We start from the raw sequence: 17,213 nt of genomic DNA, 5'->3' as shown, positions 1-17,213 counted from the left end.
AGAGAGCAATAAGGTCTCCCTTCAGCCTCCTCTTCTCCAAACTAAACAACCCCAGCTCCCTCAGCCGCTCCTCATAAGACTTGTGCTCCAGACCCTTCACCAGCTCCATTGCCCTTCTCTGGACACGCTCCAGCACCTCGATGTCCTTCTTGTAGTGAGGGGCCCAAAACTGAACACAGCACTCGAGGTGCGGCCTCACCAGTGCCCAGTACAGGGGTACTATCACCTCCCTGGTCCTGCTGGCCCCACTATTCCTGATACAAGCCAGGATGCCATTGGCCCTCTTGGCCACCTGGGCACACTGCCAGTTCATATTTCCCTTGTGATCTCTAGGAACAAAAAGTCTAACATAAAATACAATCTACATAACACTTCAGTTTTCATTCCTTCTGTTCTGCAGGCCCAGTCAGAGGTGTTCAGGGTCTGCCAGCAGAATGGAAGCTGGGTGCTGTTTGCTCAGGGTGTTTGGGTTAGGGGCATGCTTGGTGTTTCCACAAGTGCGGACCTGGTGTGACAGCACCCTAACCTCAGCTAAAGAGGTCTGCGCTGGGATCCTGCAAACAGCCACCACAGTTCCCACCCCACTTCCTAAGCCAATGCTAGGACCTCGCCTGGGTAGGCAGAGGGGTGCAGCAGTGTGCTGGAGTTGCAGGGTGAGCACCCAGCCTTGCAATGGCAGCCGCTCCCTATGTCCCCTGCCTGTGCTCACCGCTCGGCAGTGCTGCCTTCCACCCTGACCTTGGCGGGGCGCAGGCACCCTTTGTGCAACTTGGAGATGGCTAGGCAGGCGTGTGGCACAGGGGACTAGCAGCTGTTCATATGCACCAAGATAAAGGCACTGGCACAGTACCTGGCCATGGGAGAGGAGGAAAATTTGGTTGCGAAAAATTCAGCAACGTGCTTTTTCATGTGAGAGGCATGAGGAAATACACCACTTCTTTTTTTCTTTTTCTTTTTTCTCTTCTATGAAACATCCACCCAAAGTAAACAGTATGGAAATCAGTTTAATTCCTTGTAGTGGCAGGTTGTGGAAGAGTTTCCTGGTTGCAGCTTTCATACTGACAGAGAGGCACTCACCAGCGCTGGCATTTTCATACAGCAAGAGCCGCCAGATCCAGAGCTCCTAGCACAGTGACCCTGGGGCAAGGAGCAAGGGGCACACCTGGGAGTAAGCTGCAGGAGGGAAAAACCATGGCGTGCTGCTCCACGATGGGGCGGGCAGGACATGAAGGCAACCAGGTTGGTAAGATCTAGCGACATGGGAACTGCAACAACTGCCCAGCTGGTTTGCTCCTTCCCTGCTGAAGATTCAAATCCCGTCTCTACTCCTCTGTGCTGAGAAACAACACATTTCAAAGCTTCCTGAGTGAATATCAGTTTTTAGAGCAAGGCAGAGCGTAATCAGAAAGTGCTTCCCTGCTTCCTCACAAAGGAGGGGCGGGGCACACTTTTTTAGATGTATTGTTATTCTTAACTGCTTTAATAAGCCTTGCTGTATTACACAGGTAACATCAAAAACAAGGCAAGACAGCACTATCAGCAGCTTAGCAAAACAGAAAGTGTAACTGTAAGCAACTTAGCTTTTGTAAACTATTGGGATATAAGTCATCAGCTTGATGACACCAAGCTGAGCGGTGCAGTTGACACACCTGAGGGACGGGATGCCATCCAGAGGAACCTGGACAAGCTCAAGAAGTGGGCCTGTGTGAACCTCATGAGGTTCAACAAGGCCAAGTGCAAGGTCCTGCACCCAGGTCAGGGCAACCCCTGATATCCGTACAGGCTGGGGAATGAAGGGATTGAGAGCAGCCCTGAGGAGAAGGATGTGAGGGTACTGGTGGATGAAAAGCTGGATGTGAGCCGGCAATGGGTGCTCACAGCCCAGAAAGCCAACCGTATCCTGGGCTGCATTAAAAGAAGCGTGGCCAGCAGGGCAAGGGAGGTGATTCTGCCCCTCTACTCTGCTCTGGTGAGACCCCACCTGCAGTACTGCGTCCAGCTCTGGGGTCCTCAGCACAGGAAGGACATGGACCTGTTGGAGTGGGTCCAGAGGAGGGCCACAAAAATGATCAGAGGGATGGAGCACCTCTCTTATGAGGACAGGCTGAGAGAGCTGGGGTCCTTCAGCTTGGAGAAGAGAAGGCTGCGGGGACACTTTATTGTGGCCTTTCAATACTTAAAGGGGGACTACAGGAAAGATGGGGACAGACTTTTTAGCAGGGCCTGTTGCGATAGGAGAAGGGGTAATGGTTTTAAACTAAAAAAGTGTAGATTTAGACTAGATATAAGGAAGACATTTTTTACGATGAGGGTGGTGAAACCCTGGCACAGGTTGCCCAGAGAGGTGGTAGATGCCCCATCCCTGGAAACATTCAAGGTCAGGTTGGATGGGGGGCTGAGCAACCTGATCGAGTGGAAGATGTCCCTGCTCATTGCAGGGGGGGGTTGGACTAGATGACCTTTAAAGGTCCCTTCCAGCCCAAACCATTCCATGATTCTATGACAACTGAGAAAACATCAGAAATCAGAATTAAGAGATTAAGAGAGGGGGACCTTTCTACACACAGGGCTCAAAAAGCCCTGATGACCCAGAGCTGATAACAGTATCTCTTAAAGCAAGTAGGATGAGGATCGGTGCTCTGTGTGAGGAACTCTGCTGCCAAGGCACACGGCTGAATTTAAAATTAAATTTAAATCAAGAAGTCTGTCCTTGTTGCTGTGTGGCCTGGGTGGTGTTTGGGGATTATTATTTCCTGAGTTATATAAATGAAATAATTTTACAATGTATTAGTTAATAGTTGATATCGCTTTTGTAAAGAGTATACGAGGCATAGTTCACAAAGAGACTGGAGCAGGGCATGTGAGGGTGCTCCCTTCCAGAAGATCCCCAAAGCAGGGAAAGTTCAGGAGATGACAGAAAAGACAAAACTCCCCAGAGTTTTAAAGTGTTTTGTAAGAAATTATGGCATTGAGCCCAAAGCCAAGGTAATGTCTGCAGAAAAATTATCACAGTCCAAAGGTTTTGTCAGTATCACTGTTTCTAAATTGGATGAAGGAGTAAAAATGTCGTCAACTTGGAGAGTCTTATAGATTTGTTAGTTGTATCTTGCATTGGTTTGGGAAAAGATTCTGGAAAGAAAGAAAACTGTAAACTTTTGAAACATGGTGTAGACAAAAAGGCCCATTTTAAAATGTCTTAACACTTCTGAGTAGAAACTCAATGAGTGCTTTAGAAAGGTTAGTATTATAACTGAAATGCCATGGAGAGATTGAGCAAATTCTAGCCGATAACAGTGCATTACACTTAGTTCATGACCACAATCAGTCCTCATTTATGCCAGAGCATAGTGACACGAGATCAGGAGTGTGCTGCAGTCGGGGGTAGACTTTTTTTGTCCTGAAGCCATTCAGGTAAATAGGGTGAGCAGACCAGGCTTCAGCTGCGTCAATGCTCTTGACTCTGGAAGCAATTAAAACGTTAAATGAAAGAGAACAGCAAAGCAATTATGTATTTTCCAAGGACAAAAAAAAAAGTTTAGATATCTTAAATCCTATTTCAAACAGGAAAAAAACTTCCTCCTTTTTGCCTCTGGTACATGAAGAGTTAGATCAGGTCCCTGTCAGTGGCTGTTCCCAATTAATTGCTTTTCTTTAGCAGGTCTCAAACAGTGCAGAAAGGAGTTAATGCAAGTAGCTCTGACTCACACTGTTGCCCTGGATGCTGGGTGCTGTGGGGGTGGGAAGGATCAGTGGGTCAGAGACCACCATGCGGGAGGCACCAGCCAGCCCGTTTCTGCAAGGATTTGTCTCATTCCTGCTGCTGCGGGCATAGGTGACCGGACCCCAGGAGATCCAACAAGACAGAGGTTCATTAGAAATGTGGGTCACATTTTCACCTCAGGAGAAGAAATACCATAGAAAAAAAGGACCATTTCTGCTTTCTTGATCTCTTAACCAGTCCCAATTAAATCAGGCAAATTATATCCCTGGCCGTCTCCCCTCCCCATCCCAATTTCTGAAAGAAAGCAGTCTGTCTATAAAGAGGAGGTCAGTAATACTTTACAGTTAATTGCTATGGTAGACATTGTGCTTTCCAACTGCAGAAAGGAAACTTTCTCAGTCCCCAGATGCTCATGATTTCAAATTGAAAAAAAAAAAAAAAGAAAAAAAAAAAAAGACAAAGATAACCAATTTGGTATATGTACCAATCCCATCATCCCCAAACTTGCAAGATTTCATAGATTTCATCTTAACAGCAATCGCCAGCATATAGCTCAGCACAGCACAGCCAGAAGAAAAACTTACCAGGTCCTTCTGGCTAATACTAAAAACTAGATTTTGTAAACACTACAATTTTATGCCAGCATCTTTATGCATGCAGAAAAATAAATCATGCCTTAAATTTGATAGCTGCAACATCATGTCCTTACAAAAAAAAACAATACCCAAGAGCTACCATTTTAGCTGACAGTTAAGCTGTGTACAGGAGTTATGGAGAAAGTTTAGAAGCAATTACAGACAGATTAACTTCCCATTCAAACAGTTCTAAAAGACTCTTAGCTCTTCTGAAATAAAAAGACCTAGTAGGCACTGGAGTCAGATTTTGAATATTTACAGATACTAGAATATTTCTGAAAGCAAGAAGATCCAACTAAAATTCAAAGTCTTAAGACTCTTTTAGCAATTTTTTTCAAAATACTGAGCATTTTTCTGCTAAGAAGATTTGCCTTAATGTTAAGAAACTTGTACCATGGATGTTGCTAGCAGAGTGAAAATTGCTTTTTTCCCCCCTCTCCAGAATAATCTAGGCTCCCTTCAAAGACAGCAGAAAGACATAAATAGAAATTATGCAGTTTTCACCTCAAAATTACTGTCTAAAGGATTATCAAAAAACAAGGGCACTGAGCCATCGTCATAAAAGGTGGGAGATTGATCCTAAAGATACTGTGCAATCTGAAGACCTAAAATGTCTCTTTAGGGGATGAAGCAATGTGGCTGTAAATGAGGACAGCATCTCACAAAAAAGTCACGCACCTTTTGACTTTCAGATCCTGTTCTTCGTTTCTGTTATTATGCTAGCTCTAGTTCCATCTCACATGGCTTGACCCAGCTATGAAGTTCAAGCCCTAGCTCAGGAGCAGGAGCACTTTTTGTTTAATTCTCACACTGTTACTGCTTTTGCATTTTATCCCCCTCCTTTCCTCCAGTTTACAGCCTTCTGACTGCTCCAGTTTGCTCTGTTTCTGGAGGGGCTGAAAGGCAGATGATATTAACTGCATGAGCACAGGTAGAGGAAACCCCTGGAATAAAGACCAGTATGTGGCACCTGTGTCCCGTGAGTACAGTGCCTGGCTGGGACAGCAATGTGCTTCCTCCCTGCATCAGGAATTAGGCAAATGCTGCGGTGTCACCAGCTGCCTCTCATCACATGATGCTCTAGCTTGTGTTAAAGTGGGCAAAGATGGTAAACTAATAATGCACAAATTTATGAGGCTAATTTTAGTTTTTTAGAGCCAGTGGGGCCACTCCTTCTGCTTGTGTGAGCTGTATTGTGAGATGAAAAATCACTTCATGATTGCATGTCTAAGATAACAACCTTTACCTTGAAGAAATGGTAATTCAGCTGTATGAAGTTGTATATATTTGAGAAGATGCAGTTTATAAACACACCTCACTCTTTCACCAGGACATCAAAGTGCATAAGATAGTGGTATTTCTCTGTAAGTTCAGAGTAAACCTAGAGTTTGCCAGAAAATAGTTTGAAAAATGTCTCTGAAGGATTTTGTGATGCTTGTCACCATTCCAGAGAGGGGCAGAGGGGCAAAGCAGGGATATCAACTTCCTCAGGATATGTTTAATACATCATTGAGTCATTACACAACTAGGAAATCAATATGATTTTGCTACTCATACATAGATGTGGTAAAATACACATACAGCCTATAGTGAGATAGCCAGTATATCTAAAACCACACACTGGTTCTCAAAGGACTTAGAGCTAAATAACTGTATTACTGTTTCAGCAAGGAAGTTTGGAAAAGTGTAGGTTGCCCCTTACGAGTACTATTTTGCTGGACCAAAAGGATTTCATGGGAGATAATAGGGGGACTAAGGGTTGGTGTCACTTGTCAATCCCTGTGATGTTGTCCTTGATCTGACTGCAGCTGCCATTCCAGATTTCTATAAATCGCTAGACCCCAAAGCTGAGATCTGCAGTGCCTTAGCTCTAGAAAATGATTTCAGAAGTAGCAATCTAGTTATGAATTCATTCAGTGTCCCTGATCTTGAGGGTTTAGTCTCCTGTCTGCTGTGCTATGGAAATAGGAAAGATCCATCACAGTTTTGCTAATCCTCCAGCTCTGGTTTGCTGCATAGCTAACACACGGCGGTGTTACAGTTGTTACATAAAAAACATGGGTTTTTTATGCTGGTTTTGTCTAATGTCTTTAAATGCTTAATTTAACACTTACACTCAATGTTGGCTAATCAAATATGTACTTTTGAGCAATGTTAAAGATGGACTGGTGTCCAGCACCAGATTGTGTTCCTGGATGGCATCTTTAACTTACAGACAAATGAAGCCAGCCTAAAATAAACCATCTTTATTACCAAGGGCACTTTTATACAGTGGCATCTCTCTCCAGCGTGGCGCTGGCAGTATTAATCTACCCCCCCAAAAAAAACAAACTATTTTTGGCCTACCCACCACTCACAGATCTTCATCCATACTAAAAGGTTTTCTGTTGTTAACATGAGATATTACAATGCTGGAATAAAATATTTGAGTCATGGTATGCACATTAAATACAGTTAGAAAGTTGAGCATGCACTGCTATTTTAAATCATTTAAGGTGCAGTCACCTCTGTATGTTGAGTTGATTGATGGGCATTGTAACAATGCAGTCAAATGTCAAAACCCAGCAGTACCATTCTCACATTTTAATTGGGTTTGCAAAGCACTCACTACATTTCTGCCTAATCAGTAATTTATTAGCTTCACCTACTCTGTTTTTATAGTGATAAAATGTGCAAATTCTATCAAACTGGCTGAAAATTGTCTTAAACTGTTTTTAAAAAAAGGGAAAAGACAACAGTAAATGAGAAGAATTTTGTATTCAATGTGAGGAAGAAAAATCCACCAAAACACAGACAAACTGGCAAATCACAGGGCAAAATGTGGTCTTTCGTGGAATTTAGAGAAACTAGTTTTAATACGGATTGCAATCAAACCATATCAAAAGCTAACCCGGTTCCTGTCACTCTCATTAAACTACAGAAGCAAGAGCTTGTTATATGAAAAGTGTTGAAAAAGCCTGGGGAAAAGGTGATACTGAAGCAGAACTTCCAAGAAAAAGAGAAGCACAAAGATCATCATAGAAGAGCCTCTAATAAGCAATAAACTGCAGGAACGTACCAACAGCATGAATCCCAAATTTAACTGCTACTGAAAATAGCAGGATAGCTGTGTATTACAAAATTGAGTGTAAAACAGTGTCACCAGTGATTTGTCTATAAAATAATGCTGCAGTAACCAAGTATAATGCACCCTTGAAACCCAAAGCATTTCCAGTTTCATGCTGAAGTTGAGATCAAGTCTCTAGAGCTGCTTCCAAAACCAGCCGAGGGAACCAGTACTTGATAGTCTTGAAAAACAGACTGAAACTTTTACTCTTAAAAAATATTACTGCAGAAGTTATTGCTACAGTTCACCTATAGTGAAGGGGCACTTAGACCTTAAAATTAGCTCTGATGAAAGCTCCTTCTTCAGCAGAGAGGTCTGTACAGCTCACACACAATTACTGGGCACTGAAAAAAGCTATACTTTACTGACTTCAAAAGTCTGGTACAGTAAAAAGAACAAATTGGATCCTTAAAAAAGGTTTAAAAAAACAGTGGTGAGAACTGGGACCTCCTGTCTGCAAGCTGAGTCCTAGGGTAAATTACTTTTGAAGTCCTTACTGGAACTCAGCTGCTGCTTCTGGACTGCACTGTTCATTTGGAGCTGCAGTATTTTGACCACTGGTGAGCTGGAAATGGTCAATATCTTTCTATGGTAATTATCTGTCTCTAAGAAGTCTGGTAGCTAAAAGACCAAAGAGAGGCATTCATAAAACTAAATCATGATTTGAAAAGCATTGAAAGGGACGGGACTTGGAAAACTGCTAAAGCCATTGCACAGCCTGGGTTAGCTTCTTCTGTAAAACTGGACAAACTGTGTAATGCTGTCAATAAAATTTATATACCCACTTGGAAAAAAGTAATTAAGTTTATTGCAGAAATCATCCATAGTGATACCCAAAAAATGCTTCTATTTGACAAGATGCTGTAACCGCTACCTGTACTAGCGAGAGGAATATCTAAAGGAGCTTTGATCCTCCGGAAATCGTCTTTTAGATTTTCACACCCAACATGAGACAGTTTTTAAAGTCCAAACCTGTGCTAAACATTATTTCACTAGTCAGGTGTTCTACATTGCTTTAAAGACTTCAAAAATATTGAAGTTAAAAACCGCCTGAGAATATTTGTCATGAGCAGGAATAAATATTCCAGCTGCACATCAAACTCATGATGGACCAATTCAAGCAGAGGGATAGGAAGTCTACAGATGGGACATCAGTTAGCAGCTGGCCTAATGCTATGGCTACTACTCTTTCCGGAGAGATTTATAAGGGAGATTTACTAGATATTTTAAAAGAGAAAGAATTTTACTTCATTCTCCAGGCAAATGGTCACAGTGAATTAGTGTTTCTTGGAAGATCAGTATTGTAATTTTCCCACGCCTTCTGTTAAACGTATTCCTCCTTAGAGTGAAAAGGCTTAATCATAAGGAAATACATGCAGCCCAAACACAAACTTGATTAGTTCCTGGAATGGAAATAGAAAACGTTATTTTGCATTGCGTCTTACTGAAATGAAATACTAGTTATTCAAATGTTATTAGAAAGGACTAAACCTTGCCTCTGTTACTCTGTTAACAGGAAGACACAGAACTTGTAGAAAAAAAGTGCACATTTAAATCAAATAATGTCTTAGAACAGTTGTGTCAGAAAAAAAAAATCCCTCATATATTTATATTTAGTTTATAAATAGTTTATTTACGATTTTATTATTTTTGATTACTAAGCACAGAGAGATATGAAACCTGCACCAAATCCCATTTCCATTTCTAAAAGCCTGTATGTGGGCCTTGAGTTAAATACAAGATTTGCCAAATGGAGACATACATCACCCAAGCCTACAAATAAATAAATATTTACAAACAAACAAACAGATCAGATTTCATTTTCACTCTTTTTTTCTGGCATTTTTAATAAACAATGTTAAATTTTTTTCTGTGATTTTAAATTCACATTTGTTAGACCATGGATATTTTTCCTTATTGCAAGGATGTCAAGGCGGATTTGTTTCATTCAGTCCGAGGGTTATTCAGATATTTTGTTTTGACAGAAAATGCAGAAATGAAGTGCAAGTGAAGAGGACATTGGGAAAAACCCTGTGCAGAACTGGAACTCTTGCTGGTGGAGCAGCTCAAGAATGTCTGTATCATGTAAAACTGAAAAGCATAAAGCTCATGATCAACAAGGACATATTAACAAAATAGCAAATCTCGTAACTTCAGGAATACCAATAATAGCTCAAGAAAAATGTTTCCTTATTTAATATCCAACTATTTGCTAAATAATATAATGACAACCAGCATAAAACAAACCAATTACTTGATTTCTACTCTCTGTGGAGGTAAATTCTAGAAAACACTGGGCAAACTTTGCTCAATGTCAGTTTAGGGAGCAGTCCCAATAAAAAACCAGCAGGTTTCCAGGCAGCTCTGCCTCATGCAGTGTGCCTTGAGCTCAGGCTGAGGCTAGGCACTGCAGCGCTTATAAATTTATGAGCTATACAATCCACTGGTCATGTAAGAGGCAGCAGCCCCTGCCCAAAACTGGCCTGCCTTTGCTAGCAGGTTTCCAAACAACAACCAGCATAGAACGATCTACGGATCAGCAGTTTGCTCCCAAGAGGGGCAGCCTTGCAATGCATCATACTGTATTTTGGACAGACTTTCCTGTCTGCAGACAGTCAAGTGATTCAACCATGTCTTGTGAGGATAAAGGGAGAAATACGCTGAGAAAAAGAGAAAATCGCTTATGATCAGGACAGCTTGAAGTCTGTGGCTGCTAACCAGAAAGTAACTTCTTATGCTAGAACAAGCTGTTAAGAGTCCCATAACAAATTTTTGCCTTAAACCAGAGTGCTAGTGGCCGAACTTGTGTGTTGTCTCATGTAGAGAATCAAAACTCCCAGCAAAAATCGAAGAAGCTGTTCCAAACCTCAAAGCTGCTGTCCCTGCATTAGATTTAGAATAACAAAAATCTAAATCCTCTCTTATAAGAATTGGGATTAATACAGAGATCAGGCAAACCTTAAGGCACCCACTGAACAATCAAGGTAAAACAAAAAAACTTTGCCACTGCAGAAATAATGGAGATTTAAAGAATAAATAATTGCTGAGGCAGTTGTAATATTCCTTGTGATGGCTTTTCAGTGCTGTTTATATTAAAAGGGTAACAAATTATCACCAGATAGCTGTCAGCAGACCAAGCATTAGCATAGAATATGTGACGTATCTAATTTATCTTGTGGAGTGTCTGTGAAGCCTATGAGCTTTCAGGTCTGTAAATAGCTGAAAAATATCTGTTTTCCTATTTTGTTGAACTGGCTGAAGGGGAGAGTCAGCAGATCTGCTGTTTAACTTTTGTTTCTTAGTATTACATTGTGTAAGAATAAAATAAGTAAGAATTGTAAGTATGGCCACACCGCAATGTCAGCAATGGCTTCACAGCCCTTGAACAACAGCTGTGCACCGTCAACACCCAGCTCGTTGGCTGAAGATACTCTTGTGTTCCTGGCGGGATGATGTCCCAAAGCATATATTTAATATAATAACTATGCAATGCCAGTTCAGGAGCAGCATGCAGTTGTGGCATGAGAGCTATTAACCTAGGAAGAGCCCAGGCTTGGAGGGACAATTTTGGTTTTGCCTCTCTGGTTTTCCCATGACTTCCTACATTCCTGTGTCCCACCAGCATCTCAGTGCTGCTGCTACTGCTTCCTGCAGGGAGGGAGTGAGCTGTCTCAGCATTTTTGATGCTTCCACATTAAATGGCCTTTTCTTTTTGGTTTCCTGACATGAAGACAAGATTGTGATGGCTGCACCTTTGAAAAGTGTTGGCACAACAGCTTGCCTAGTAGTGGTGCATCCTGTTATTGCAGTCATTGTCTCCTTCCGTCTTACACCAGCTGATCCACTCGACTGGGTTTATTTCAGCAGTGTTATTTCCAGCACTCAGTAGCACAGCAGATGTTGGCTAACTCAGGTAGTTCCCAGCTGATTTTTCGAGATTTCTAGCTTTGGTCTGTCACTTCAATTTTTCCCTCCTCCTGACACAAACTGCGTATTCACCTTTAGCTTCATCAAGTTTTGTTGTTTGGGGACTGGCATGTGCTCATATTATCTCAGGAGTTGTTGCAGAGGGAGTGAGAATGCACTTCACTCGTAAGACAGAAGTCAAAAAACCCTCAATTTATTGATATAAACCAGTGAGTTAACAAAGTTCAATGGTAAATGCAAAAGTGGTTTAACAAGATTCAATGGCAAGGTACACTTGATTATTTACTGCATAGAGGACAGGGTCAGACAAAACTGTCAGGGAGATCCTCCTGTTGAGTCATGAGGTTCAGAGAGGATCCCCTTGCGTTCTAAACTCCTTCTCAAAGAGGAGTCTAGGTGTGGCTGGATCCAGTCCTAGTCCCAGACTTGGTCAACAGTTTATGTCTAAAGGATTATATATGAGCAATCAATCCTTTATATCACTTAGCTAACATTTCAAAGTCTAGCATGCTATTAGTCACTTACTGACAATCTGTTGCGGCCAGGAATCTCTTAACCTCGAGGAGTAACCTTGAGAGGCGTCCCTACTCAAGGGGAGATCCTGGTGTGTAGCCCACTGCTGTTCAGGAGAACTCAAAGGGCTCTTGGGCTGCTCACTATTTATGGGGGTAAGATGATTAACTCACAGTCATATTTGCAGACTGACTGCAGATGTTAGTTTCTTCCAAATTTGTCTTGAGTTGGACATTGACCAGCACTGTGGTTAGCTGGACACATTGCCATAAATTAGCCCTTGGCTGTTGTGTTGTTATCTGTCTCCCCAAATCCACTTTGAGCTGGATGCATCCATCACGACCACCACTGCTGATTATCACTTGAGCAGGGTTACGGGAAAAGGTCAAGTGTCTGTGTGTGGGGAGCACACCACCACGGGAGTAAATGCTGTGACTTGTAGGAAGTACTAAGGAGGACTGAACCAGGGCAGCGCAGTGGCGAGTGCACTTATGGTAACGTTGCTAAATATTTCACGAGAGGGCACAGGCAGCTCTGAGTACCCACATCAGGAGGCAAAGTCACTGTGTCTTCGTGGCTGTAAAGTATCTGCATTCCTGGAAGATAACCATGGTTTTGGCCCTGCCATCCAGGCTGTGCAGGATATGGGTTTGGTGGTGCCTGGAGCAGAGAGGCAGTGCATGGGACAGAGCGGGAGGTACCCTTAGGAGACTGATGTAGTGCCAGAAATACTGAGATACTGCCAGCCTCTGAGCTATGCAAAACAAATTCCTTTAAAATAAAACAAAACAAAACAACAGAAAAAAGCTACTTATCACTTTTCAGATGGGAAGAACAGCTTTCAGGGTAACAGCAGGTTGGGATATTCTCCCTCCTTCTTTATATAAAGCTCTGAAAACTCCCCAAAGACCCCTCTGACAGAGGCCATGATAATAACGTGATCACCTCCTGAAAATAATCTTAAAATATTTGCAGAGCTCCAGCAACTTGTTGCATCTTTAGGGGTTGTGCAAAAAAATGTGTGTGTAGGAGTGGATTTGCAGCAAGAAGGATTTTCTGCATAAAATCCTAAGGAAGACAAGGCAAAGGAAATTTTCATTTAAAATAGAAAGGTGAAGGTAACATTATTCTCTTGGAGAAAAGAACTATTCATAAAAGCTACAGAAGTCCAGATGCAGCTTTTAAAGTTCTCCTGTAGGAGGAAGCAAATGGATTTTTTTTTATCATTATATATGTAACCTTTTCCACATTTCTGGCAAAAGGGTAGAATTCAATCTGTGTAGCCCATTGCTTCTAGCAGCTTCCAGATGTCCAGTGACCTAGAAGTACTGGAATACAATGATATTCAAAAGCAAACCAGACTTGAATGCAGAAGGACACCACAGTTTGGAGGCTTTTTTTTTCTCAATTTATTTTTCTTTGTGAGCATCTGACAAAGCCTTGGAAGAACAAGGTCTTTCAAAAAAAAGTCTGCCCCACCCTGAAGATAAGACTTACATATCTTCTGTATCTATGTCATGATGCTCTCCAAAGACTTGCAAAGAAAACAAACAAAATAAAACAAAAGTAGCAGGGAGGAGAAGGGACCTTGGGAGGTCTCTAGACCAACCTTCTGCTCCAAGCAGGGTCAGATGTGAGATCAGACAAGGTTGCTCAGGGCTTTATCCAGCAGAGGTCTGGAAATCTCCAAGGATGGAGGTACCATCACATCCCTGTGCTGTCTGAGTGCGGAAAAAGACTTTCACTTACCTCCAGCCTCTCTGCCCCTGCTCAGCTCACTGCATGCCAGGGCACACAGCTGCCTCTGGCCCCACCGGCATTGCTGCTGGGGCTCTGCCTGCCCGTGGCAGGGCTGCCCTTGGCTCCTGCCCCAAGTGCATGGGGTCCCCTTGGCCCCTTCCTCCCCTGTCCCAGCCCCTCCATACAGCAGACCTGTCCTTGTGCATATTGACTGGTCTGCTCCCTTTTGGCGTTATCTGCAACTATCCAATATCTGCAAGGAGTGTTTTTTCTTTTTTTTTTAGTGTGTTTATTGCAATACGATCAAGCATAAGAAACTTCTTCAGAAATCTGAAAGGAAAAAAGAAATAAGAAAAAAAGAATAAAAAAGAAGGTAAAGCAAATCACTCCCTTAAATACTTCATTCAGCACCAGTTGCCTATTGACAACTGTGGTGCTGGACTTCTGAAACCTTGTGTGTTTTGGACAGAATCTAGGCAAGCAGTCTTGCAAAAAAACACGAGCGACCAGACCTCTCCCCACAATAAACTAAGGCAGCTGGGTTATGTTGAATTTGCATATGCTATGGAAATGGCCCCAAGAACTTTGTGAAATTTTGGAAATTTTCTTCCTTCTCGTAAACAAGAAAATCTGCTGCAAGCTGACATTTCTAGTTTAAAATCATCATTCCTAACAAGCCTCTCTCCCAGTCTGAGAGATCTCGTGAGAGGAATTATTGCAGCTGCTTAAAATTTCAGGAGGGAAAAAATGCAGACACATGGACTAGTCTGGGCAGAAAGGGATCACTACAAACCTCTCATCCAGCCTCCCGTACAAGACTGGGTTACCTTCAGTGCCAGGTCAGGTTGATTTGGGCTTTATTCAGCCCAGTTTTGAAAGCTCCCAAGGAGGGAAATTGCACTGTCTCTCTTGACATTGTGCTCCACTGCTTCACTGTCCTCATGGCAAATTATTTTGCCTTAGTGTCTAGCCAGAATTTCCTTCACTCTGACTTTTTACAGTTGCCTTTGCTATGCATTGCTGAAGAGTCTGGCTCCATCCTCTTGATAATCCTCCTCCGTTCTCTTGATAATCCTCCTTTAGGTTTAGCAGAGAAGGCAGTAACCACTGCCCTTGACCCTGTGGCTGTATTCCTGCCTGTACAGCCCTCATGCAGTCATAAAACTGTTGAAGATATTCAAGGGAAAACTCAGCTGAAAATCCAGGTAGCAACTTTATGCAACCTTGGCTAGAAGTACCTGTCTACACCCTTTCTTAGTACCATCCCTTCAGAGGGACAGAGAAAGTGTCCATACGTCAAAGCAATGCTGTTCATTGCTGCGAGCAAGGGCAGATCGCACCTCCTTGATCTCCCGTGTCAGCATCACACGGTGCATGAGAGCGAGCAGCCCTCTGAGCAGGGAGAGTTGTGGGTGCTGGGGCACAGCGGGGGACAATGCTGCTGGCCCTGTACCCGTGCTGTAAGACCCAGCAGTCACCTGCATACAGTAATCATTCCTGCCCAGTAAATGTGAGACACTTCACAGAGAACAGGAGGAAAAAAAAACTCAAATCCTTGGCAGTCTCAGCTCGGCTCAGGTGATGGCAGATCCTTTGCAAGAGTGAGAGAAGAAGGACGAATGTTGCTTGTAACACATTTCCTCAGCCAGGAGCTGCAGAGGATCCCATGCTCCCCTGCCTCCCCTGCCCAGGATCCAAAACCTACACACAGCAGGCTTCTTAAATCACTGTGCTCCTGCTAGAGCACGTTTGGGAACTGGCCATGGCACTTTGCAATTACTGGAAGTTGGGGTTCAGTCAAAACTCAGACAAAACTCCTTTAGACTTCAGAAAGGGTTTGTTCCCGGGGAAGAAATACAGCATGGGGCATTAGTTAGTGCTGTGTGTCTGTGCCAGCCAAAGAAGCCTCAGGACTTCCAATTTTTGAGTAGCAAGAAGCACAAAAATCCATGCATTCCTTGCATTTCACATGGCTTTTGAGTTTTCCTGAAACCACAAACAGAGGCAACATCGAGGGATCTCTGTCTCCATGATCCTTCATAGTTGTGGCAGGCTTGGGAGTCCATAGTTACGTGCTGTGATTTAGCAGCAACTGAGTGCCCAAGTTCTAGTACGTCTTGCTTCTGCAGTGTGCTGTCCCTCACATTCCATGAGCCCTCTGGGAAGATCTCCCATCTGTCATTGTTAGCCCAGGGAATGAAATCAAATAGCTTTTTTAATAGCTTTAACTTCCAGGTGTGAACATCCACTTGGCCTCTGCGATGCCTGTGTAAGGCGGGTACCCCTCTGCTATTCAGAAACAACCACTCATGGATGTCTGTGATCAGCTGACCCGGGTGGTGATCCTCTTGCAGATGGCACTTCTCCATAACCTTTCTGTGGTGGCCGCTGGGGTGTCACAGATGGCTTGATTTCTGGATCACTGAGCAATGCATGTGGGAGGAGGCAGCTCTCATGGAGAAACCTTGCACAGTGGGCTTGCACTTGCATGTAAAGTTGTGCATTTGTGTTGGCACTGGGAGACACCCACAGAGACCTCAAGTGATATTGCCACAGAGAAAACCAGAGATTTCCAAACCACAGGTAACTTGCCACAGGCACAAGCTTGCCTGCCTTCTTCCTGCTCCCTCAAAAGGCAGAGAAGGAGGGCGCTCAGGGGAATGCAAGGCTTTTACAAGCATAGACAGCAATCTGCTAATGAGCTGAGCTCCTGCCTGCGTGTGTATTGCCAGCCTGGCATTTAACATTGTCCCTGGTATAAATATCGCTCTTCAAGTCCTGCAGACTCCTTCAGTTCTTTCACTAGAGGATCTTCGTTAATGAATTCTCTATGGGCTTGTAAACATTTCTGCGCCTCATTATTTGCTGCTTCTGGATAGAAGCCTGCTTGGAGCTTCATTAACAAAGATCATCATTGTGAACCATGACTAATTCCTCCCAAAGCACTTCCATCTCTCATGATCATTTTTAAGTTTAAAAATAAATGCCAGCTGCCCCTCTTTGCTGGAGCTTGTGCAAAGTACAGTGGCAGCCTGATAAGATTATTGCTGGGCTGATCACATGTTGGTTTGTGTCAGAGGCTCCAAAAGGGGCTCTATTTTCTTTACAGGTCTGAGAATAATTTCTTCAAGCTTTACAGGAAATAGAGAAAACAAGCTTGACCTTATGCTGCCATACTGACTCACTTGCAGGAATGAACTTCATAAACTTGCAAAAACAGAAGGACCAAAAAATAAAAAAATATTAACTCTTTTGAAACAAGAGAGGAAAAAACGTGACTTGCACTGGATGGAGCTTGCAATGGTAATTTTTAAATTTCAGTTTGCAGTCACCATTATCCAAACCAATCTAGATACAGAAGGAAAACAAAGCCATTTTCCCTCCCCACCTGCAAAGCCACTGGGCTTTGTTTTTTGCTGTTGCTATTTAAAACTGCAGCCTACATAGCTAAGTACAGAGGGTTAAGCTAAGCAGATTGTACAGTCCCAGTTTAGCCCAAGTTCTCCACTTCCTGTAATTCAAGGAGCATTAAGTTTGGGTAAAAGGGGATTCCCCACACTGTCAGCAACAG

At 43.0% G+C, this 17,213-nt stretch overlaps 1 protein-coding gene across 4 annotated transcripts in view; it reads left to right on the top strand.

Annotated features, from left to right (window-relative positions):
- SUSD1 (sushi domain containing 1) overlaps positions 1–17,213 on the top strand; it is a 91,578-nt gene that overhangs the window by 63,323 nt on the left and 11,042 nt on the right. The window contains exon 17 of one of the 4 annotated variants that reach the window (XR_014230778.1): positions 15,878–15,896. The exons of 2 other annotated variants lie outside the window; for them this stretch is intronic. The gene's annotated coding sequence lies outside the window, so the exon portion shown is untranslated. Of the gene's footprint in view, positions 1–13,926; positions 13,998–15,877; positions 15,897–17,213 lie in introns of those variants that run through there. One more of the 4 variants, XR_014230779.1, reaches the window with a different exon arrangement.

The sequence above is a fragment of the Platalea leucorodia genome, assembly GCF_965183815.1.
Source record: "Platalea leucorodia genome assembly, chromosome: Z".
Classification (NCBI taxonomy): domain Eukaryota; kingdom Metazoa; phylum Chordata; class Aves; order Pelecaniformes; family Threskiornithidae; genus Platalea; species Platalea leucorodia.
Note: the sequence above shows the minus strand (reverse complement) of the source record. Positions and strands in the feature narration are given on the sequence as shown.